Here is a 26,333-nt window from a genome sequence, read left to right as displayed (position 1 = left end):
AAACATAGCTTTAGTATGAGTGTCCCCACAGAATTAGAAGAAGGATTATCTGGAGACCCTTTGCCAACCTCCCAGCTTGAAGCAACTTTACCTGGAGAGAACACTGAGCAATGCACCTCAAGCCTCCACACGTGTGCCAGCCACCTTGGTGTTTTGTTAGCTCTATCTCATAGATTTCCCTGTGAAAAGAAGAATTTCAGTCCCTCAAAGAGGAAAGAACACAAGCAGTATATGTTGTGTGTGCTGGTAGAACTTTTTACAATTTTGGTGATAAAATGATTCCTGGTATGCAGTAACAATGGAATATTTCTCTGGCACACACCTGTAATCCTAGTGGCTCTGGAGGCTGAAGCAGGAGGATCACAAGTTCAAATCCAGACTCAGCAACTTAGTGAGATCCCAAGAAACTTAGGGAGGCCTTATTGCTTAAAGAAAATGACTAGGGATGTGACTCAGTGGTTAAGCACCCCTGGGTTCAATCCCTGGTTAAAAAAAAAAAAAAGAAAGAAAAGAAGGAAGAAAGGAAGGAAGGAAGAAGGAATGAAGGAAGGAAGGGAGGGAGGGAGGGAAGGAAGGAAGGAAGGAAGGAAAAGAAAATAGAATAGTATATTTCTTTCACCCAATTAACGTATTTTAGAGATTAAAGAGGTCTTTAGAAACAGTTGAGTAAGTTTATATATGAGCAGGTCTGTGTTAATTTAAGCAGGTTTTCACCCCTACCTCTTAACTCCATGTTTCTGGAGTAGGCTTCCTGATCTTCCTTTTGTATCATTTGCCTAAAAATCAGACTTTCAGGTTGTACAGTTAGACAGCCCAGTTTGACTGCCCAGAAGACTTTGAACTCAGTTATTTGGGCCCAATTCTAGGAAAGATTTATGTATGATTTGATTTTCAATGATCATTCTGGGCCTCACCTAACTTCAACCAATGATCTTACCCCTTAGATTTCCCCAAATTTGTGCTTCTTTTATTCAGGCTTGTCTTTGTCCTGTATTACAACCACACAGGACACGGTCCCTGCCCTGCTCCCCCTTCCATTAAAATCCATCCTCATGTTATTTGTGTCTGTACTGCCCTTAGTGCTACTCGTATGCTTGATTGCAGCATTATTAAAAATGCTCTAAGCATGCCTGTTCCGTAAGTTCTTTGGTCTTCTACACTTAGCTATAGAGTGGTTTTCAAAGCACAGCAACCTAATTCAAATTGCCTAGAAAGCTTTTAATAGTGGCTTGTTCTTCAGGCCTACAGACAGCAAATATGTTCAATATTCCATAATGAGCCCTGGAAAGTCCTTTTTGCTTTTTTGGCACAGGATAACTGGAACAATCAGATCGTGTGTTTAATTGGCATCTCATCAGAACAGATTTGCTTCCTTAACCAAAGGAAAAAAAATAGGAATATCGCCCTAATTGACTTGAAAGCTGGAACATGTGTTCATTTCCTATATCAGGCAGGATTGTCATCGTTTATGTGGAGCTCAAGACACCTATTCACAGAACATTGAGTTTCGGGACAAAGGCAAATCATTATACAATCCTAACCCATGACTCATTTGCATACTTGTCTATTTTAGTCTAATATAGTAGCTTAACTTCAAACTTTGATCTTCCTTCATTATAACTCCACTTTTTCTTTTACTATTTTTTTCATTTTCTCTTATTTATTTATTAGAGCTTTATAGTTATACTTAGTAGTTGCGTTCATCCTGAGAAATTCATAGATGTATAAAATTCTATTTAAATTTATGTTCCACTCATTTTTCCTCTCCTTTCCCACCCCCCACCCTCCCTTTCCCCTCCCATTCTCCTCTTTTCACTCCTTTATTTATATTTGATTGGTTCTTTTAACTTATACATAAAGGTGAAATTCCCTATGGTGTATTTATATATGCACATAGCATATTTTTTTAAGAATTCATTTTGCATTGCCTCTCCTTACCCATTCCTTTACTACTGCCTCTTGATCTCCTACATTACCGTTCTTTCCTTTTATATTTATACCTTTTCCTTAATATTTCTAGATAATTCAGATAAAAAATATCAAGTATGGACTAAGTAGTAGGTACTAAATACTAGATGCTCTCTATATAGGGGTGAATTGAGGGGTTTCAATCTGTACTACAATGTAAGTTCAATAAGACTTGGATATTTGCTTTTGGATATTTGCTCTTTCTCTACCAAGGATAGGAAGGTGGAGAAGCAATGCTATTTGGAGCTAAAAAATAATCATCAACTTTCCCAGGGGTAAAGTATTGGAGAGCAAATTTAACCAGATACCTAGATAATAATACCTAACAAATTTATCAAATTATTGATAAGGCACTATTTTCATATCCATACATATCCATATATATCTATATAGATACACATAGATATTCATATATGTGTGTGCACATACATACATGTCTACAGTTGATTTCATTATCATAACCATGGTCTATAAAGTTGATGTAAATAGTAAAAATGGTTAAACTGTTGCTTCCAGAAGAAAAACAGGGTTAGGTTCCCAAGGGCATCTGGCCTTGGGCTGGCTCTAGTTCAGCAGTTCCTTACACACAGAATGTACAACCAAGGGCATCTGGCCTAACACTTCCATCAACCAGTCAATCAGTAACTTAGTTTTATATGCATTGTCTTTGATTTATAATGCTGATTCACTGTAACTGAAGTATGAGCCATGCTTATGGAACATGCTTATCCTAACTGTAAGGCACATCCTGGGCTTCCTGCAGTTAGGAACATCAGATGAAACTAGTACCACACATGGGGGCAATTTTCAATAGTGAAATCAACAACAACAACAACAACAACAAAAACACGACAAAGTGGGAAATGTGTGGTAAGAAACATGCTGAGCAGGGACACTTGTGCACAGCGTGAAAGCTGAAGCATGAAGGCAGAGCTTCACTTCATAGGAGTTCACTGGGAAAATGAGCATCCGGCAACTCTCAAGTGCTTTGAGTGACCATGAAAGTGGCACAAGTATTGATTTGAGGGTTTCAAATAAATGTGAGCAAGTAGGAAAATCTGTAGACCCATTTAATGTTCCCAGCAGCCATCTGAGGCAAATGGTAACTTTCTCCCTATGTTATGAATGAAGAAAATTAAGCACTTACTTGAAGGTACTACTATATAGCTAGCATATTTGGTTTAAGCAAACCCAAAGATTCAGACTCCAGAGATTGCCTGATACTCAGTAAGCAAGAATTAGTTTTTTGGGTGTGTGGGGTTTTTTTCCCTTTAGTTTCTAATTTTAAAAAAAAAAAGGTTTTACTGAAATACAGCATAAAAGGAGAAGCATACATCATTAAGCATACAGCATGATGGATTTTCATAAAATGAAGAAACCCAGACAACCAGGATGGAGATGAAGAAACAGATTAGATGCTCTTGAAGACCCTTGTGATCTTTTCCAGTCACCATCCAGTTCCCCTCCTCGGAGAGCAGTCACCACCTTGACTTCTAAGCATTGGCTACTATTTATAGCAAGATTCGCACACTTAGCACAAACCTATACCTTGGTTTCTAATATCATTCACTATTAAGAGAAAATAGGGCTCTTTAGAGACATGGCCAATTCAGAGGATAGAAGGAGGAAAACTAGAGCATCTCATAGTACCAGAAAGTGAAATGATAAACACATATAACTATGGACATGTTGAATGGTGCAGACTTCAAATGAACACACTCCAGTGGTCAAAGCTGGAACAATCTGAGCAAGAAAATAAGTAAAATCTATTGAATTATAACTCAAAATAAACAAATGCCCTTGAGTCCATGTTGAGATAAGAAAGTGATTGAATAAATAAATAGGTAAGAATAGATGAATGTGCTACACAGAAGAATTCCAAACAATTCGTGTAAATAATCTATCTTCAAGAAAGTGGGGGATAGATTCATTTCTTAAGAGTGATCTATGCTAGTCACTTCCTTCCAAAGAGTACAGTTCTCTGTTTGTCTCAACCCTGAACGCAATATAGTCTTTATTGGTCAGTTACCCGCATAGTAAATATCTAAATATAGATCTTTCATGCATGATGTTGAGAAGGAGATAAATCAACTGGAAAAAAAAATGATGGACTGTCGCCATTGCAAATTGAAGAAAGATGTTAAGTGCAACCACTTCTTTACAGACCAGGCCAAATAGAAATGTAGCATCTAATTATGGATTTTATTCAATGTATAATTTCTATACAGACATATACATTAGAAAACATAAACTGAGGTTCAAACAACAGTAAATTCATATAAACTTTAGTTTTATATTAAAGGCTTCTTTATTAAAGAGCCAAAGTAAGCACCAAACTCTCTCCAAAGGAGACCTTGGCAGGCAATCATGAGTTTCCTGGTCTCCACTCTCTCTCTCTCATGAATGCCCACATATCAAATTTCTATCAATGGGTAATTTTTCTACTATTACAAACTGGTCTGCTTTCTTATTAGTACTTAATACTAATTGTTTACAGCACATACACACAAAAAAAAGTATTTGAAAACTAACTACCTGTGTCATTGGAGCTGGTTTTTAAAAATTGAATAGTGATGATAAATTGAGTCCCATGAACCCCTCTGTACTCAAAAGGACTGTGCAGTATATAAAGATACTAATATAAACTTTTCTTTTATCAGGATTATGGAATACAAGTGATATTCAGCAACTGTCCCAAAGTCCTAACAAAGCAAGTGAACATTCAGTGACAAATGATCATCAAGGAAAATTCACCCACGATGTGTCAGACAAACCATGAGCAGAGTGAGGGCAGAGGGTTAAGAAAGAAGCAGGGCCTTCAATTCGATCAGGGAAATTCTTCAGAATGGGGAATGCATGTGATTACTGCACACTGTTGTATTTATTTCACAAATTGTAACTATGTACACAGATAAAAAGGACAGGAAACACCAGTCTTTCAGTCCAGAAACCAGGTTTAAATATCTGCTGCTGATAACAGATCAAACAGGAAACTGGACATGAGTCAGGAAAACGTTATATTAGTTACCATTCAGCCACCAACAGGGGCCTGGCACAGCCAACTTTTAATTATCTCATATATAATGAAACACCAGGTAGAGTCTTCTAAATTTGGTACAGTAGGGAAGTGATGTCATCAGAGAATAGATTTGTTTCTAACCTGATTTTTGTTCTTTCGTTTTTCCATTTTCTGTCATCTCAACTATGATGCCTTTACAGTCCTTAGTCTTGTGGTCCCGTGGCCCCAACCAAGATGGCTGACACTGAACTACCATCATTTTCTCACATAATTGCACTCAGGGCAGGAGAGTAAGGACAGGGATAGAAGCAGAGAACTCTCCTCTTGCACGTAACCATTTCCTCAAAAGACAAAATCTTTCACAGAAGCCCCAGTTGGAATTCCAACACATAGCTCATTGCTCAGAGCATACTGTTTGGTAATATGTTGCTATAGGCATGGAGGGCAATCATTCTTCAAACCTTGAGAAACAACTTTTCAAAAAAAAAAAAGAAAAGGGAAGGGAAGCAACTGTTGGATATGCAACTAACACTTGTTAAGGTCTGTAAACAAGTCTGGATGGCGCCTGACATTTTGCCAGAGGGAGTGGTTAATGTTAAGGTCTGTAAACAAGTCTGGATGGCGCCTGGCATTTTGCAGAGGGAGTTGTTTGTGAAGTAACGCCAGCGAGTCATTAAGTGTGGAGATTCCTTATTGGTTGACTGCTGTATCGAGTTTATGTTAATGAAGATAAGCTGTGTGGAATGTATAAATACCCCTCCTGTCCTACAATAAACGGCTCCCACTCCTGCTGTATCAATCTACACCCCCCTAGTTATTTTGCTGCACAAGGACATACTGTTGTTAGCGTAATATTATGTAGATATATGTCTATAGTTATATGCAAACAGTCCCATATCTGGGACTGTTTTACATCAAAATGTAAGATAAAATAACCTGGATCCTTGTGCCTTTTAAAAGCTCTATGGAGCAAACTACATATGACCACCTCAAGGGAAAAAATCCAAGGCCTTTTAAGATTACTTTAGAAAGTAATTTGCTAATAACACATTACTCTCAAATATTCCTTAAACTTTGCACATGTGTTTTAAAATGATAAAACTATACATGGCATAATTATGATTTTACCCACCTGATTCTTGATGGAATTTGTAACAATCACTGGAGTTTTACTATACTTGTGATTGTAAGCCATTTTTAATTTTATTTTTAAGATGGACTTTTTTCATTCTTTGCTTTTAAAAAAAAAATTCTGAGAGGAAATGTAGAACCTTTTATAAAAGCAATTTAAAGTGTAAACTGAATTTTCCTCATTGCAACTCAGATGGTTCCTTGCTATGGAGAAATTTAGTGCAAATTATCATTAAAATAAATAGCAAATGAGCTTAATTTCTACAGGGAATGAGGAAAATTATCTTTCTCTTATGAAACGGAAAAAAATTGATCATCTCTGCCAACTGTCATAAAGATATTCAATACTCACTCAGATATTTGCCTAAATTGACTGTAGACAACTCATAAGGAAAATGAGACTCAAAGAGAGAAAACAAGAATATGGGTAAAGACAAATCTTTACTTTTAATCCAAAAACTAAGGAATATGTGTGGTAGAAAAACCCCTATGATTTTAGGGACTTTGAATTCCATATTAAAGAACATAGACTGTGATTTTAAAGTGTCAAAGAACTCTAAGAATTCAAAAGTAAAAAGTAAACACAAGCTGGATTAATCAATGTATCACAAAAATTAAGGAATAATGGTCACTTCTATATATTGATATATTTACATTTTGCATATATTCATCTTTGATGATAAGTGCTATAATGTTTCTATAAAGAGCTGCTCATTTTTTTTTTCTGGTTCTTAAAGGAAAGATATAAATTATTTTTAAAAATACCACTAAGACTTCACATCTACCCAAACATAAACTCTAGGAATAAAGAGACACCTTCTCTAACTTGTTCCCTTTTATATTTTCAGCATCTAATACATAATAGTGCTCAGAAAATACTGGCAACACATTAAATATCCATAAAATCATGAATATGAAACTTCAGTTCACTTGAACGCAAACTGATGGAGATAAACTTACAGAGCTAAAAGTAGAGATATTGACAGTTGTAGGAATGCTGCAAATATCTCCATAGACTAGAGAAAATGCAAAAAGATATTGAGTAATCAGGATCTGTTTCTCCATGAAACAGCCACAGCTCTTTGTGCAATATTTAGTAATCATTTCTGAGCAATATATGCCTAATAATTTTAAAATCATTTAGGTAGAAAACGCATAGATGCTTTTCCCTTGAACTTTGACATAACTCGAGCCCTGCTCAAGAGGAGCCCACTCCATCTCCCACCTCTCCTGCAGGGGACTCAGGACTTAGAGAAGGAAAAGACTTCCCCTCACCTCCTATGTTTCTTCAAATCACGTCTCTTCCACCATACTGAGACCATCTCTTCTATCAAACTCCTGACTCTCCCTGATATCTGTTGAGGATTTGGTCATCTAGTAGCTACCAGTGTTTCTTCTTCACCTTCACCCCTGAACTGCTGAGAAGGACATCCCTGTCTCAAAACGGATGATTGATCCCACACTCTGGCATTGAGAGCTTACTACCTTGACCTTCTCAACTACACTCTTTCCCCTCTCTACTCAGCTTGGCCGACACTGCCTGGCCATCATAGGCCTTTGCCTTCACTCAGACTTTAACTTTCCCTCTGTTCCTGATAACTGCTGCCCTGCTCTGTGACTCCACACTTAAAACCCTTCACTTCATTGCACTAAATTTAACAATCTAGCCTGAGCCCCCATCTCACGCAAATGTGCTTTCCTCTCTACAGAGTCCCTGAAGGCCTGTGTTTCCAGGGCAGCTAAGAGCTCCAAAGGTGGTGCTCACTGACCAGCTTTTGTTCTTTTAGTTTATTCCTCCTCAGTTCTAACACAAGTCTGAAAACAGAACTTGGTTCTGTTAAAAGTCTTTCCACACCCCACCTGCCCAGGCTGTTTCATTTGTTCCTCTTGCTGGACCCCAGAATGTTCTTTATATAGCTCTAGGGTACACTTGTGAAGGCAAGGAACACACCTTGCTCACATTTGTAACCACAGCACCTGGGATGATCTTAGAAGACAGCACATAGTGGGGCATGGTGGTACGCATGCCTGTAATCTCAGCAACTGAGGCGGCTGATGCAGGAGGATTGAGAGTTCAAAACCAGCCTCAGCAACTTTTCCAGGCCTTAAGTAACTTAGCGAGACCCTGTCTCTAAATAAAAATATAAAAAGGGCTGGGAATGTGACTCATGGTTGAGTGTCCTGGGTTCAATTCTCAGTTCCAAAAAAAAACATATAAATAAAGAAAAAAGATAGCAGCTAGTTCAAGTCTGAAGGATGCTTTATAGAAAAGGTTGACAATTGACAGCAGAGAAACTGGAACACAGCAGTAATTCCAACCTTAAATTTTTCCTATTATATGTCCTTTGGTTTGGTTTGCTAATACTGTTAGGTATTATGATTCACCCCCAGGTACTGATTGCATTTTGTTTGCTATTGAAGATAAACACCTACAGTTACTAACAAGCCATGATGGACAGTAATTTCAAGTTAAGCAGAGTGTGATCAAAGGAGGTCTGGATTTCCAACTAAAAAGGAGAGGAAAGGGAAAAAAGTAAATGTTCCTATACATTTTAAAGGTCAATAAGTATAATTATTTCTGTTCCTGAAGAAACAGGCTCAAAACTCTGAAGAAGTTTACAACTTGGTTTATTTTTAGTCATCAAATGAATTATTTAAAACCAGAAATTGGAGTTTGGTTCTGTCGTCGTACAAGATGCAAACCAGCAAAATAGGTCTTTAGAATTATTATGTAACCATCATAAAATAAAAAAGACTTTATTAATGCCATCCAATCTACACGTAGTGATACCATTTTTAAATTGATGTGACACACAAATATGGATGATTGCTACCGTGCATCTGTATAAAATAGAGTTATAGCTAAAACAAAGATAACATACGGAGCCTTCTCGTATTCTATTTCTCCTTTAAAACCACCGCCAGGACCCTGGTGTAAAATGATTAGAGTGGTAACTCAATCTGTGTCGTTAACTGTGAAGTCCTAGATCCATCAACTGACAGATCTAGGTCTCAGTTTCCTCATTTGTAAAACGAGAAGAGATTAGGTGAGTGATTTTTCATACATTTTGTTACTCAACAGAACTCCCTTTTTTTTCCCAAAGGAAAGCTTACTGGGAATTCTAGTAGAGAAAAGCTGAAATGTAACAGCTTTGATAAAAGAAAGATGATAATTCAGCCTCCTCCTTCTCCCTCCAAGCATGCATCAGAGCTCTGGGAAAGAAAATCAGAAAACTAACTGCATAGGATGACCTTTGGGGACTTTCCCAACTCTTCCAAGAGAACCTGGTGTGACCTGGTGAGTAACAACGACACCAGGGCAGATCAGCTAAGCTGAGAACCCACCTTAGCCAGAAGGGAAAATACATTTTCCTGGTCCTGAGTCTGAAGTAAGAATTTGGAATAGTTGTCCTAAAATGGCCTTGGAAGAATCAGTCCCCACCTCCCTGGTTATGGTGTCAACCCAACAGAGTTAAAGATAAACTGAAGCATAATAAAATTTGAAAAAGTTTATTTGAGAAACAATAATTCATGAATCAACCAGCTCCAAATGGGAAGTGGTTCAGAAGACCCCGTAAGGGGAAGCAGGGGAGGACCTATCGAAGGCCACAGAAGGCCAGCATGGGGGATGTTAGCCTCCTTTCAGCACACAGTGGCCTTCTTTGATCTATTCCATTACAAAGTCAGAAAAATGAGAAATTATACCCCATCTGTTTGTATGATGTGTCAAGATCATTGTACTGTCAGGTGTAACTAATTAAAACAAATTTTAAAAAAAAGTCCCTAGTTATAGAAGCATAAGTTTATTGGCTATTTTTGATTGGTTGGGCTTTAAATTCTACCCTTCTTTAATAGAGGTATTTACAAGAAATAGCTCAAGTTAAGTTTTGTCTGTGTCAACAAAACAAGTAAGGTTTAGGTCACTAAACCCAACTGGTTTTGTCTGCTCAGGTATTCTTGAGTCTGGTCTCCATTTTAATTTGCAAGAACAACTCCCTGAATGGTATTCCTGATTGCCTACCTGCTCTGCGTCTCCAATTATTCAGTTCCTCCAAAGCTCTTGCTGCTGCCTCCTGCCTCTGAGACCCAGTTGGCTACTGCCTATTCCCTGGTCCCCTCCTCCCCCTCCCTTTCCCTCCTCTTTCTTTTCCTCTCCCTCCTCCTCCCCCTCTTCCCCCTTCTCCCCATTTTCCTTCCCCTCCCCTCCCTCTCCTCCTCCTCCACCCTCTCTCCTCCCCCTCCTCCTAACTCTAGGATTCACCACAGCAGGGAACCCTGACCAAGATACCTGGGAGACTCAGATGCCTCCACACTAATAGCAGAACTTCGGAACAAGTGAATGTGTGGGCCCTTTATGACCTAAAATCTCTAAATCTCTCACATCATTGTGCTCAGTGAAAATGAGCCAGGGCTTTGCATTTTCTCCAACACACATTGAAAGTTCCAGTACCGACAACACTTAATTTCCCTCACTCTGAATTCCTTAGACAAAGTGAGAATGTGCTTTCAAAGCTGAGTCTAAATTTGGATCATTTTAACTCCTTGGAGAAAAAAAAAAGAGAGAGAGAGAGAGAGAAAGTCTCACTCTCCTGTTTCTATGACATATTTCAAATTTTCCAAAGGAATTCCCAGAGAATTACTGCAGTTTTAAGAAAATCTACTAGCCCACAAAACGTTTGTGCATTCTTCAGCACCAAAGCCCAGCAGGCAGCTGGTGCCACCAGGATCACTTTTGTTCTCCCACCCTGGACTCGCTGTGAAGGTCAGCAAGCAAACACAGAGCTCCCTCCCAGCTCAAGGAATTACAGTTCTTGTTTCTTTATCTGTTCACTGTCTAAATGTTTACCTGTCCCTTCAACCTCTGGGGCATCCTAGACATGTCCCTTACAACCCTGTGTTTTAAAAGTGAGAAGGCAAATAATGCATTCCAGGAGTCTCCAAGGTGAACTCCATCTAGCCTTGATGTAAGGGTCTTCATTCCTTCCAAACAATCTTCTCCTTCTGGGTCTCCGTCTCTTCTTGAAGGGGGCAGTGATGCGGTGGCATTGAACTATAAAGCCCAGACCTCCCTGGCCTAATAAGTGTTGTTGGTTCCACCAGTTGGCAGACAGGTCAGGAGCAGCCATTCTGCCTGCTGGGATGACCCAGTAACCCATGTGCTCAGCAGCTTCCCCTGGCTAAAGTGCTCGCTTGACATGATGCACATGGCAGGGGCCCCCCGGGGAATGGAGGATGGTACTTGTCAATAATATATGAGCACAGAAAGCCCTAGAAATGTGTGCTTAAGGACAACTTGGAGGGGGGGAAGAGATGAGTCACTTGGTGACAGGCTTCAGATAAATGCTCTCCCAGAGCTGCATTTTGCTGAGAATTTTCAGTACACAAACAGACTTTTCTCCTACTGGCACTTCCACCTTCTAGGTAGGTTTCATACTCAGAAATATTGAAATAGGAAGAGTAGCTGCTTTTTTCATAGTTTTTTTTTTCCTTCTATTGTAAGGTAAGTGAGGTAAATGTGTGTGTGTGTGTGTGTGTGTGTGTGTGTGTGTGTGAATGTGTATGTGTGTGTGTGTGTGTGTGTGTGTGTGTGTGTGAACGAGCTTAGGAGTTGTGTGTGTATGTGTGCATGTGCAGGGTGTGAGGTGCATGAGGTGCATGAGTGTAGGGGCATGGGTGTGCGTGGAGGCTCCTAGTGTGTATGAAGGTGGGAGTATGTATCTTTACCTTTACTCCTTGCATTCTTCAACATTTACATCCCACAAATTGCCTCAACAACAATGGCAGTCATTTCAAGGCGATTATTTATTTTTGTGAAATTCAATTCCAATCTTTTCATCTTCGTGATGAGGAACAACATAATTTCCACATCAATTTTTCAATATTTTGTGGAATAAATAACTCTAAATAACACTTTCCCGAACCACTGGGTTTAACTCTTTAATGCAAATTCTTTTACATGAAACAACTCATGTATTATGAACTTCTTTTCCTTCTTTAGTAAAATATGCAAGCATAATTCAAACTTTCCTTGCTAACTGAAGATCATAATTAGGAGCCTCAGTTTTTCATGCTGTATAATCAATTCCTGATGAGCCAACACCTGTAGGATCATGAATTTCTACACCAAATAATGGTACCCATTTTCTTCCACGCAGACCTAGCAAGAGCTTCCGCTGTCACTGCCTGACAGTCACTGAGAGCCTGCGTAAGTTATGGTCCCTGTTCACAGCCAAGCAGTCACCACTTCTGTACCTTTCCACGGGGCTATGCTTCTTCTATTTTATTTTGATTTATTTTGTTCTATTTCTACCCTCTTCTCTAAGCTTCTTCCCTGCACTTCTGTTGCTTCTGCTCTCAGACCCACTGTAGCCAAAGGCATGCTATTTGGTTCTGCTCTGGTAAATAACGATTGCACTACCTGGAGGTACTTAAGTCTCCAGTGCTCACTTGCTTATTCAGTTTGTTTGTTTGTTCATGGTTATTTTTTTTAAATCCTAGCTCATTTTGTGATTGGAAATACTTTCTTCTCCCTCCATTCCTCCTCCAGGTTTAAGGTGTGATGCCATTCCAAGGATGGGGGTTGACTTATTCTACTCTCTAATCCAGGCGTGGCAGTAATTTTCTGACAGGTAGAAAAATTAGAGCTCATTCTTTAAAAACACACTCACTCCAAGAAGACATGAAATCAGCATACTGGGAATGAATAAGAATTTTTGCTCTAAAACCAAAGAGTGTCATATGGAATATAGGCGGTGGATTTGCAGAAGGCATGCTGTACAACACCAAAGCTGCATCTAGACTCCTTGCTATATTAAACACTGATGTGCACAGAATCCATTCCTCTTTCATGATCTCAACTGACTTTAGGACCAGTCTGTGTCCCTGCTGCACAGTTAGGGAGTAACATCTCCACTCCTGGATTTCTTCCTTCAATGTAGGGACAGTCCGTTTCACCTTCTGAAACCTCATATCACCAAAATTTGATGAGTTTGTTGAAAAATCGATAAAAGTGCCAAGATTCCATTGGCCTATTCTAATACCCAGACTACTTCCCTAGTGAATGTTGGTTGCAGAGCTTGAGAGGAAAATGTACATCTTCGAGTTGTTCATTCATTGCCACGTTTCATTTCCTTTAGACTTTAAGTAGACATAAGGATACTCATTCAGTTCTGTTTGCCTCGCTTATGGTCATTTCGAGGAACTAAATTTTTAGTTTTCTTAATGAATATAATATTTTCTTAATGAATAAGAAATTATATAATAATGATTATAATGAATATAATCACTCACTGCCTTTTTACTCCACTCTCCAGTTCATCACTTAACTAAATAATTCCTCCATGGAAAGTAGATACATTCCAGTCCCTAAATGAATGAGGAAGCATGTGCCATAGCCCATGGAGCCAGGTACAGCCCTGTGGAGTTGTCCACAGCCTCACCTGTCCAGGCTACAGGGGGTCCACAGTTACTGCATCCCTGCACAACTGGGGAAATGACAAGGGCTTGCTTCAGAGGGCAGATGTACAAACTCCTACAACTTAACTGTCAAAGAAAAAATTGCATTCCATTCATACCCCTGCCAAAGGTGACTCTTTTATCAAAGAAATAGTGTAGCTGCCCTCACTCATGATAAGATCTGAATGCAAAGCTGAATGAGTCAATGATTAGGAAATGGGAAGGAATTTGACTACCAAAACCAGCAATGGTTTGCCATCACAATAGTGTCAGTAGGTAGAAAGCTGTCAGGTGTCCAAAGAGATTCTGGAAGGCAAAGGCCTTTCTATAGTCAGAAATAACACAAATTTCATTATGATCCACACCGAATGAATCAGGAGAGGAGTCTAATGGTGAAGGGCTCATTGTGAATGAGAAATTACAGATTTCTTCTAGAGTATGATACGATAAAGCCCTATAACCAAGCTGACTTTGCACCACAAAAGCTAGACTGCTCAGTCCAACTTTGATTATCTATTGTGCTGGATTCCAGGGATATCTTAACAAAGTACCACAAACTGTGTGACTTAAACAATAGAAATTCATCTTTTCATGGTTGCAGAGTCTGGAAGTCCCAGATCAAGGTGATGATAGAGTTGACTCTTCCTGAGGGCTGAGAGAGACTGTTCCATGCCTATCCCCCACCATCAGGGGTGGGCTGGCAATCACTGGTGATACTTGGCTTGGAGAAGCATAACCCTTGTCTGTACCTTCATCTTCACAAGGCACCCTCCCTATGCACACACCTCTGTGACCAAACTGTCCTTTTTTATAAGGGCATCAGTCATATAGGACTAGGGCCCCTGCAAAGACCATTTCCAAACAAGGTCACATTCTGAAGTCCTGGAGTGTGTGGAGGTTGGGAGACATAATTCAACCCCTAACATCTGCCCTAGGGATCAATGCTGCAAATCAAGGCAGAAACCTATTGGTCAGCGAGCTATTGTGTAAACATGGAGGCACAATTAAAACCAGAGACATATAAATGGATGGCTAGATGGTCATACCCTAAGTTTAGTTTTAAAATCAATGGATTTATTATATTTCATACTTAGAAGTAAGCTTCCTTTCACTTGAAGATGAAAATACATTCAAAGGGATGTGCAAATCTCTCCACATACTTCCACCGTCACTCTGCATAGGTCAATATTATTGGATGCCTTAGACAAATGATCCAAGAGTGTCAACAAGGCATCAGGCATGTGCCTTCAATCAGCACAGGAGCAATAAGGAAGAGTTTGCACCAGGCTTTCGTGTACTTCCTTCCTCCACACACACATAATGCAGGTCCACTGAGGAAGAATCCTCATATTGCCAACACTACCAAAATGCAATTTTGAATTCCAAATAAGGAAGAGGTGGAGCTTAATCCCTCTCATTCCCTTGAGTATGGGCTGGGCTTAGAGGCTCACTCCCCCCCCCCCAAAAAAAAGGGAAAGAGTAACTTTCCAATGCAGAAACCTGGTAAGTGTGGCATTGACCGAGTGATCAAGGGTGATACACTCAGTGATAAGTAGCGTGGACCTCAGGTAACCTGTCTTGTGAACAACAACTCCATGTTGTAAATAACACCCCAAAACTCATGACTCAGCCTAATCCCAAAAAAAACATCAAACAAACGCAAACTGAGAAGTAGTCTATTAAATTCCTGACCAATACTCTCAAAACTGTCAAGGTAATGAAAAATAAGAAAAGAGTAAGAAGTAGTCACAGACCAGAGAAGGGTAAAGAGACATAGAGACACAAGTGTAATGTGGTTCCCTGGATAGGATCCTGGCAGAAGCAAAGGAAATTAGGGGGAAACCAGCAAAACCTGTGTGCGGCTTGGAGTTTGGCCACTAATATTGTACTAGTGGTTGTTACTCAGTTTGGGTTTTTTGTTTGTTTGGTTTGGGGGTTGTTGTTGTTTTGGTTTTGGTTTTTGTTTGTTTGTTTGGTACCAGGGATTGAACTCAGGGGCACTTAACACTGAGCCACATCCCCAGCCCTTTTTGTATTTTATTTAGAGACAGATTCTCACTGAGTTGCTTAGCGCCTTGCAGTTGCTGAGGCTGGCTTTGAACTTGCAATTCTCCTGTCTCAGCCTCCCAAGCTTCTGGGATTACAGGCATGCACCATTGTACCCGGCTTGTTACTCAGTTTTGACAAATTTAAGGGGCTTAAACATGATACCACGAGGGGAAGCTGAATGAGGCATATAAAGGGACCCTACTGTACTATCACTGTGACTTTTCTATAAACCCAAAAAGATTTCAAAATAAATTGTATTACAAAAATATATAGAGATAGGTGTATACTCATTGTGAAGCAGGGCCTCAAGCCTTATTCCCTATAATATTCATTAAGTCTGAACATGAACCCACATTTAAAATTCTATGTATAATACAGAGTCTGAATGTAATACTTTACATTTGAGCAAAAAAAGCTAACACAGTCTGCTACTTATTTACCTTCAGACTTAAAATATTTCCTGTGCTCCAGAATGTTACAGGGCCACAGACCATGTCAGGCTGGATTATTCATGACAGAAATGTACTGAAACTCCCTGCTCACAAAACCGAAGCTCTTTTTCGTGAGATAATTCAAAAGACATCACATGTCAATGCCACCCATTGAACCAAAGTAAGAATTTCTTAGTGGGTTTTAAAATGCAGTTTTCTGTCCCAGATCCTGAGAGAATCTCATTTTAATGACTTATCATTAATTTTAGCTTTGGGAATGGAGAGTGTCCGTGTGTTTTTCTTTGAATCTCTAGTACTCAATTTTCTCACAGTTATTTAACATTTAAAGCTCTGGTTGTTTGGATTCAGTGGAACATCTTGTTTACATGTATATGAAGAACATTAAGTAAAAATAATTTATTCCCTAGTTCATGGAATTTTGGAAAGAAATAAAGCAGACATCCACTGTGAAGTCACAGCATCTTAGACAAGGATATGCCTCATAACAAAAGTGAGAATTATTTTTAAGTTGAAGAAATACAGAGAAGAAAAAGACCTTCCATAGAGAACCTATCTTATTAACTATATCATGCAACAAACTGAAAAAACATTTCTGTTAGTTTCTTTGGAAACATCAGACTTTCCAAATTCCACATTCTATTTATTTGAGCCTTAAAGTTGGTTCCTTTATCCAGTCAACATCCACCCTATAACAAAGTAGATAAACAAACCTTTTCTATATTTCTGCCAACTTTAGATAACTTAGGTACCCAAATATTTCTGACCCAGGCCACAAAAAAATGCCAGTTATGGTTTTAGATGTTCCAACTACTTTCCAATTAATGCCACTCACACACTTCAAATTCCCCTGAGGTATCTTTCATGTTCTTTCCTCCTTATTTTATATTTGCTTCCCACATCATAGAAAGATCCTGCTCCACAGCCCCTCACAGGGTGTCCCCAGGTGTACTTCTGCAAACTTTAGTGATATGGATATTTATTCGTATCACCAAGACCTGCAAACCTGATGGGGTCTAGTTATTGGTCTTCTATCTCTCCTCTACAACCACTAAAAAATGTTCATTGAGCCCCTAATACATTTGAGATTGTGCAAACATAAAAATGCTACTGAACCAAAGAAAAACAGTCTAATTTCTATTTTTATAGAATTATGTTCTATGAAAACACAAATTCCCTAAGAACTGTAAGAGACAACATAATAATGCTTCCCTGCACACACACACTCACAACAGACGTCCTCATCCTAATCCTTGGAAACTGGATATTTTAAATTATAAGACAATTTTGTTGGTGGTAGGTGAAATTCAGTTTGCTACTTATTTTAAGGTTAGGAGATTATCATGAATTATCTGTATGGACTCAATGTAATCACAAGAGGGCTTCAGTAGTAGAGAGGGAGTTTAGTGGTTTGAAACTAGAAAGATGGCAGCAGGGGCAAGACTCGGCAGGCCAGTGCTGGTGTTGAAGATGGAGGAAGGGACGATGAGCTAAGGAGTGTGGAAAGCCTCTGGAAGGTAGAAAAGGCAAGAAAAGGGTTTCTTCCCTGAGTTCCATAAAGCAATGCCCACTCTGCCAACACCTCGATTTTAGCCCAGTGAAGAGCATTTCAGTCTCCTGATCTCCGTAACTGCACCCCGATATGTTTGTGTTCTTTAAGTTCCTGGTAATCTGTTACAGAAGCAACTGATATGGACACTAATTATAATTATTTTAAAGTTAACATTAACATTTAAAGCTCTGGTTGTTCTGTTCTCTTTCCTCCAGAATGGTCATATTGTCCTAGGGACACTTTTCTTTCTTTCTGGTAATTTTCCTTAAATGTCTCAGATCTTTTGTCACCTGTTCATATTGAGGAAGACAGTCTGGAAATGTTAAGGTTTTGTGCAGCTCTTTCCCCTCCTGTGCTTTCCCCTGCTGGCCATACTAACCCCCCCCCCATCCATGTACATGACCGAGAAGGAGCAATGGAAACACATTGTTAGGAATGCAGCTCTGTCCACTACCAAGGTGGTAGAATATCTTCAAAAATGCTCCCCAAAGATCTCCACTATCCACATGTATGTATGCTATCTAGTAGGTGTTCTCTAGAGAATCGGAATCAGTATATCAATATTGGTAAGAACCAGGATCCTCAGTCAGCTAGCAGGAGACCCAGTAGTGCCAATGCAAGATTCCACTCTGCTTCACTTTGGATGTGGACTGTATTCCAAAAGCTCATGTCTTGAGTCCTTGGTTCCCATCTCATGGTGCTATTGGTGGGGATGGGAGTGGGTAGGACCTTTAGGAGGTGGGGCCCAGAGGAAGGAGGCTAGGTTATTGGGGACATGCCCTTCATAATGATACTGGGATCCCAGCCCCCTCCCCTCTTTCTCTCTCTGCTTCTTGTCTTCCAACAGTCCTCCTTTACCATGCACACCTACCATAAAATACTGTGCTACTACAGGTCCAAAGCAGCAGGGCCTAGTGATGACAATCTGAAACTGTCAACCAGAATAAACCTTCCTCCTGTTGTTTATCTCAGGTATTTTGACACTGCAGAAATCTGATTAAGGCATAGTTCAAGTCTGTAAGCCTAAGTACCAGGAGAACCAATAGTATAAGCTCTGGTCCAAAAGCAGGAAGGCTGGAGACCCAGGAAGAGCCCGTGTATCAATCTGAGTCCAGAGGCCAAAAAAACAAATGTCCCAGCCCATGTGATCAGGCAGCAGGAGCTCCCTCTTATACAGCTTTTTGCTCTATTCAGGCCTTTAACCAATTTTTTGAGGCCCACCCACATTAGAGAAAGTGATTTGTTTTATTCTACTGATTCCTACGAGAAACACACTCACAAACACACCCAGAATTGTGCTTAGCCAAACCTGAATATCCTATGGCCCAGTCAAGATGACACATGAAATCCACCATCACCAATGGAAAAGAGAAGTTTTGCCTCAACTATGTGCTCTACCTTTTGAATCCAGCTGCCAAGTAAAGAATCTTGGTTAGGTCATAGAATCATGAGAGGTTATGTGGACAGAGAGAGAGACCGGACCGGCAAGCCCACAGACCTTGTAGTCGTTCTGGCTGAGATCAGAACATGTGCTGTATGCCACCTCAGAGGTTTCAGCTTAGCAGAGCTTTCAACAGAAAGCAGTTAAATGAGGGGCCTGGCCAACCCCCTCCCCAACCTCAAGGAAAACTGATAATCGTGAGAAAAAAAAAAAAAGCAAGTCGGGTTAAGCACTAAATTCTGAGGTTCTTAGTATTCAGCATTAGATAGTTAAAACAGCTTCCATGTCTAAATGAAAAAGTCCTGGGGGTCACGTCCTGCCTAGTGATGCCAGCTAAATATATCTGGCCAGTTATTTGGTGAGCAAACCTCAGGTTTTACCCCAGGTGGCCTGTGCTGACGCTGCTGTTGTCACTCCACATGACAAGAATAGAAATGTCCTGGGCAGGGGTAGTGGAGGGAACCTGGCACCACATCCTTCAGTAATTCTCTCCGGCAACTTCCCCTTCCCATTTTCTCTTCCTATGTAAACTCTGAGTAGGACACACTCCTCCGGGGCTTCCATCAGGACAAATCCTACTTCCACATTTTATTTTATCTTTGTGTATCTGTACCGTAACTCCCTCTGTGGATCTTGTGTCCTTCATAAAATATCAAAAATATATCAGGAACCAACTTATGACCCGTCATCCCATTTTCAGAGTGCCTTATGGATTTGCTCCACTATAATTATCCAGTGGCATTGCAATGGAATTGTTGTGAGGAAGGCATTATATTACGTGTGTTCAGCCCACCCTCTTGAACCAGAAGTGGAAAAAAAAAAATTAAGAGGAAAAACTCTGATACTCAATTCCCATGAAGGAAGACCAGTACCTTTATATACTGCTGATAAAATTGCAAGTGACAGATAATTTAATCGGCATAAATAACAAACATACCTAGTTCACCAAAGTTCTGTATTCTCTTGATTTTTTTTTTTTTTTTTGGTACCAGGGATTGAACCCAAGGGCATTTAACCACTGACTCACATCTCCACCCCTGTTTATTATTTATTTTGAGAAGAAATCTTGCCAAGTTGCCTAGGGCCTCACTGAGTTGCTGAGGCTGGCCTTCAACTTGGGATCCTCCTATCTCAGCCTCCCAAGTCACTGAAATTACAGGCATGTGCCACCACTCCCAGCTCTGCAGCCTCTCGAAGTGGAATTATAAGACAGTGACCTTTGAGATGTGATCTCTTTTATAGGATCTTTCCCGCTTGGCCAATGTAGACTAGTTCATAGCAGGCCCTTGACCAAGCCAGGTCAAGATGAAAACAGTTCTCTAGGAGCTGTTTAATGGGATCTGAAACCTTCATTACTGGTAAGAAACTTGGAAGTTTGTAAAGGTGGTATTCCCCTAGGTGGGAGGAATGTGCTCACCAGATAAGGAATGAAATGAGGTTGACTGCTGAGCCTTGCAAAGAATCAGAGAAAGTCGCCATGGCACTTAAGTCCCTGGATCCAGCTTCCAAGATGCACTTTCTCTTCTGTTGTTATGCAAGCATGAGAGTTTACTTTTACCAACTCCCCCCTTTACTACTGACCTATCAGCGTCACTTGAAAACACATGGGGCCTGAACAATATTTACTTCAAGAATCTTTGAAAAGAGGTTTATAAACTTTCAACCACGATTTCCCTGGTAGCTATTTTCTCCTAAGAGAATAAACAGACTCCTGGGGAAAAGATTTGTGTGCCTAAAAATACACACATTGTAACATTTGTCTCATTTATAACAGGAATAAAACAGAGATGTTTTAAACCAGATATATAAACATGGTTGAATAAATGATATCACCTTCACAACCAATACATTTGAGAATATGATGTGTCTACTGAGTATGTTGTATATTTATTTTGTTTTCAGATTTTGGGCTGTTGCAAACAGAAGTAATATTTATAACACTAGGTTTTAAAAAGTCAGAGTAAATTATAAGTACAGTATGAGTACAACTGCTCCAAAAAGTATCCATCAGAGAAAAGGCTAGGAAGAAATAAACCAAAATTGTAATGTTAATAATATATGCCACAGATTTTGGCCTACTTTTACATTTTTATAGCAAGCAATCATTGGAAAATTGTTAGAAAATTAGTGGTTATCAATTACAGAAGTGAAGAATATGGCCTTTTCTGCCTTTTTCCACTCGCAAATACAGGAAGTTGAGATGGCATTTTGGCCATATACTGTTATAAATACTACATTCTAATTCCTTGAATTTTTCTTAACCACATATTTAAGAATGCAAATCATAGGCAATTCACTGCTCTTTGGTATTCAGTTAACCTGTTCCTGCTTTGCAGAACCCAGATGCAAATCGAGATTACTACTGGACAAGGTTCACGTTGTCCACACCAGTATTGTTTCCTAATCATGCAGTTAACCATCTAGGATGGCCAGTTTTTTTATGTCCCATAATCATTCCATTGGGGTAATTACATGTTCTCTAGTTTCATTTTTAAACAGCTCTTCACTGGAAGCGGAAATTCAACACCTTAATCTCGTTTTCTTTTGCCTTGTGCTTGGACAAATGAACAAAATCTTCTCTCTGTCCACCAATTATTAATAACCTCCAAAGTATCCAAAAATGACTGAGAATTATTTAATATTAGTGCAACATACTAATCACTGTATTTTTTAAAAAGAAAGAAAAAAATCAATCCCCACCCAGTAATGAACACTGTGACTCATTCCCCGAGAATGGACTAACAAAGGAAAACGCTGGAGAACTTGTAAGGAGATTCAAATTACTGCGCTAGAATTATTAAGGTAGTTATTACAAGTTAATTGAAAATCAGTTGCTTCTACAAAGGAGCACTTACTGAGTCTTTTCAGTGTGTGAGGATTAAATTCATTGAGTAGGGAGCAACTTAGGTAGCACTTTTTACATTTTTTTTTAAACTTTCACTCCAATGTCTAACTTTTCTACACATGACCTGGTTATTCAAATCATTGATACATAACCACACATTTGCTTTTATGTGCATTGTGTGTGCTAGAGACCCAGAGAGGAAAAGGATAGAATATCTTCCTGCCCAGATGGGGCCGACTTTCCAGGGACTTCTGGCCTCTTCACTTTGCATTCAGGATCTCAAATGGTCCAAAGCTCACAGGCTTGCTTTTGCTGTGGAGCCTGCGGTGACTTTGATGTCCCTACACAGATCAGAAAGATATTTGTAGGCCCAGGTCATGGGAACCACCTCTCATGCTTTCGGAAAGATGAAAACTACTTCACCCAGAGTCAGGCTGCTCTTATCAGGCAAGGCAGAAATGAAGAGTGTATGCAGCTTCCCAGGTAACGGTACCAGCTCTTCCAGCTGGCTTTCTGTCATGGCACATCATGAGAGAGCATCAAGAAAATCCTGCATCTTCTTCTAAAATAATCAATGCTTTCTCTTTCCCAAGGAAATGGCTTGTGCCTGACAAATGACTCACCTGTGTTTACTAGGTTGAGGCATCAAATTGGAATACAAAATAGTCAAAGTAGGAGAAATGCAATGAAAAGATTTTAAATTCAGAGACCAAATATGCTCTGCATATGAGTTGTCAGTTTTCTATGAAGACAGCAGAAGCTTGCATTGCTGGTCAATATCACTGGCAGTACAAGTAAAGAAACCACCACAGAACAACACACCAGAGCTGAGGCATGGAGAGACATGGACCTGGTGATAACATTTCCACTCCTGGATCCAGCCATGCCTGACACTAGAAAAACCCTTAGATGAGAAAATAAAATTTCAAATTTGGCTTAAACTCATTCTTGCTTTCTGTAATCTACAACCAAAGAGATCTGACAAATACAATCTTATCACACATAACCAAAAATAGTCAAAACAAAGAAGAAGTTTAAATAAGAAAGAAAAAAATCACCAACAGGAACCAAAAAGGAAGGTAATACAGCCTACGCCATACATGTTTTTCTTTGATAATGAAAGAAGTTTTTCCCTCAACATTGAGGACTGAGGAAATCATGACACAGGATAAAGGTGAATTTAGAATGAGCATTAAGTGTGAACTTTAAACAACTTGTGAGCATTATGCCATTGCAATGTAAAGATAACCACATAACCATCAAAAATCAATGAGAAAAAATTGAAAGGATAAAGAAAAGTCCATTAAGTCTTCCTAAAATTTAAAGATTGGGTTTGAAAATACAATGACATCAACTTGTTGAAATTATCAGCACTCCCAAAAGTCTTTTTTCTTAACTTTAGAGATCTTTTTTAAAAAGTGAAGAATTATTCTTAAGACAACTTTTCTTCCTAAGTATTTCGAGTTAAAGTTAAATTAACAATTTGTGATAAGTCATATAGAACTTAATACTATTTTTTGTAATTAAATGCATGTTTTCTCTTATATTCACAGCTAGATGTCAAATCGATAGTCACCAATGCTAATAATTGTGTATTCTGAGTAGTCAGATCTGGAGTGAGTTTTTACATTCTTCTATATATTTATGGTTGACATATTTAGTAGAGTGAACTTGTGTATTTGTGGTGGGGTGGTGCTGGGGATCTATACCCAGGCATGCTTGACCACTGAGCAACACCTCAAGTCTTGTTACTTTTAATTTTGAGGCAGGGTGAAGTTGCCAAGGGTGGCATCAAACCTGCAATCCTCCCGCCTCTAGCCTTTCAAGTGGCTTGGTTACAGGTACGTGCCTCTATGCTCATTTTGCATAATTTTTATAAAAATAATAACCGACTGTCCTTGAGGAATTATATGTTAGTATTATTTACAGGTTTCTGGTTTCCATTATATTTCTCTCAGTGACAAATGGAATTGAGGATGAGGGCAGATTCATGCTTAGGCAGAGGCAGGGCCACTGTCCCAATTCACATTACGGATTGGCACTTCACACCTTCAAGGTGCCCGGAATTTATTGGTAGAAATGCAGACAAAATCCCTCCATTGGTTGGAGTTTAAATTTTACTAGGGAAACAAAAAAAGAAAGAAGTTGTCAAGGAAATGAAATAACTACAAATTCTAGTGAGAGTTAAAGGAAACTCAAACACATGAGGAACTCAGAGACAAGCAAAGGGAGATATAGAGGCACACAGGGAGAGATGTACCTCCTCCTGCAAATGTTCCTGCAGAAGGAAGGGTGTGTGCAGAGTCCATGCAGAACAGGCCTCTGCTCAGGACACTCTGAAAATAAAAGAGATGAGGCCAAGTTCTAGGAGGAAGAAGCATCTCACTCTGGAGATGCAGGGTCCGCGTCACACAATCCAAACATTTTGATTTTACTCCAAGTGTAATAAATGGAAAATGATGGGTTCTGAGCAAAGGGCCAACATTATGTTCTCTCCATGGAGAGAAGATCAACTGCTCCAGCTGCTGCATGGAGGGTGGGTGGAGAAGCAAGAAGCAGCTGGAGAAGTAGATAATGGGCTGCGCCCCATGTTGCCATTGTCCACATTGAGTTTGGTCCATGTGACTCTAAAAGGAAGTGTCAGAGATTCAGCTACAAATGTGAGGTCTGGAAAGTTGTAAGCAAAGGACAAAATTTTAAGCATCATTAGTGCTGAAATTGCTTTAAATTCATGAAAATGGTTGAACTCACCTAAAGGAAAAATACAGAAGAAGGAGACAAGCAGTTCAAAGAGCCCTGTTCTAGTCAGCTTTCTGTTGCTGCAACCAAAAGACTTGAAGAAAAAATAAATTTAGAGAAGAAAAAGTTTATTTGGGGCTTACCATTTCAAAGGTCTCAGTCCATAGATGGCCAACTCCATTGCTCTGTGCTGGAGGTGAGGCAGAACATCATGGCAGAGGGTATGGAGGAGGAAAGCAGCCCAGGACCTTACAGTCAGGAACAGAGACAGCCATCTTCACCAAGAACTAAAGGCATACTCCAAGGACCCACCTCCTCCAGCCACACTTTACCTGCCTACAGTTACCACCCAGTTAATCTGTTCAAGTGAATTAACTATTGATTACATTCAAGGCTCTCATAACCCAATCATTTTACTTTCTTGCCTAACAGATGAGCTTTTGGGAGACACCCCACATCTAATTCATAATAAGCCCACAGTAACATAACAACTCAGGTGTGGGACAGGAAAGGGAATCAGCCAAAGAAAGAAAGAGGAGCGGCTGCTGAGGGAAGATCTGAAAGAGTGCTTCAGGAACAAAACAGAGCTGAACCTGGGAGACACCATTAGCGGGTAAGGACAAAAATCAAATCAATTTGGCAATGGGTTGTCAATATATATTTTTTTAATTAACCAAAGCAGTTTCAAAGAAGTGATAGGAAGAAGGCCCAAGTTGCCATGATTATAAACAGTTAAGAAAGTGAAATGAAAGTCAGAATGTCTGTGATGGTGATTTGACTGCTATAAATGGAAACATGGCACCTTCCAGACAGGAGTTCATTTTCCCCATATAACATGACATCCAGAAGTAGATATTCCAAGGTTTCTACTAATGAACCTAGGCTCTCCAGGCTTTAAACTTGACATCGATAGCTCTCTCTTTCTGTACTTCTGCACTTATTTTTAGCACGGATCTCCCTTCCTTAAAGATGCCTTGTGGTCACATGACAGCTGCTAGTTCCAGCATCACTTTCTACACTGCAGTCAGGAAAAAAAAAAAAAATGGAAAGCAGAAAAAGGCCAAATGGCAGCCAGCAGCTGGGTAATCATTTTTTAAAAATAGTTTTCCCAGATTTTTATTTGCATCTCATTAGTCTCACCTATCTGCAAAGGATATTAGAAAATGTACTCAGGTGCACTGCTCCCAACAAGACCTGGGATCTAGGGCAGAAGGAAAGACTTATCATGGTACAAAAACTGGCCATCTGTGCCATAGCTGTGTGCAGGATGGTGATTTTAATAATCCCAGAAAAAGGTAGAGGCTGAATTGAGGTCAATAGGGAAGCAGGAGAGTAATAGTTTTACATATTTTTAATGAGGTATTTTTCTCTTCTCCCACTAGATTGGTGACATGCCATCAGAAGTTCAGTCCCAGACAAGAACAAGAATCAATTGGTGAAATGATTTTTCTTCTTCACTGACAACTTCTGTGGTGCTCTGATGTCAAAGTGGTTTTGAACTAGAAAAGCTTGGAGACGGTGAAGGAAGAGGCATTGCTCCCCAAACCAAAGGGCTTTGATGGGAAAATGAAAACAGGTCGACAACTAGAGCAAAGTTTATTGCCATTAACGGTGGAACAAGGAGACTACAGAACCAATGCTGCCCACGCCTTTGTGTGTGTTTTAGTTTTGCTCTTACTATAGTT

Source organism: Ictidomys tridecemlineatus, chromosome 1, assembly GCF_052094955.1.
Source record: "Ictidomys tridecemlineatus isolate mIctTri1 chromosome 1, mIctTri1.hap1, whole genome shotgun sequence".
NCBI classification, from domain to species: domain Eukaryota; kingdom Metazoa; phylum Chordata; class Mammalia; order Rodentia; family Sciuridae; genus Ictidomys; species Ictidomys tridecemlineatus.
The sequence above is the reverse complement of the archived record's forward strand: the minus strand, read 5'-3'. Positions refer to the sequence as shown.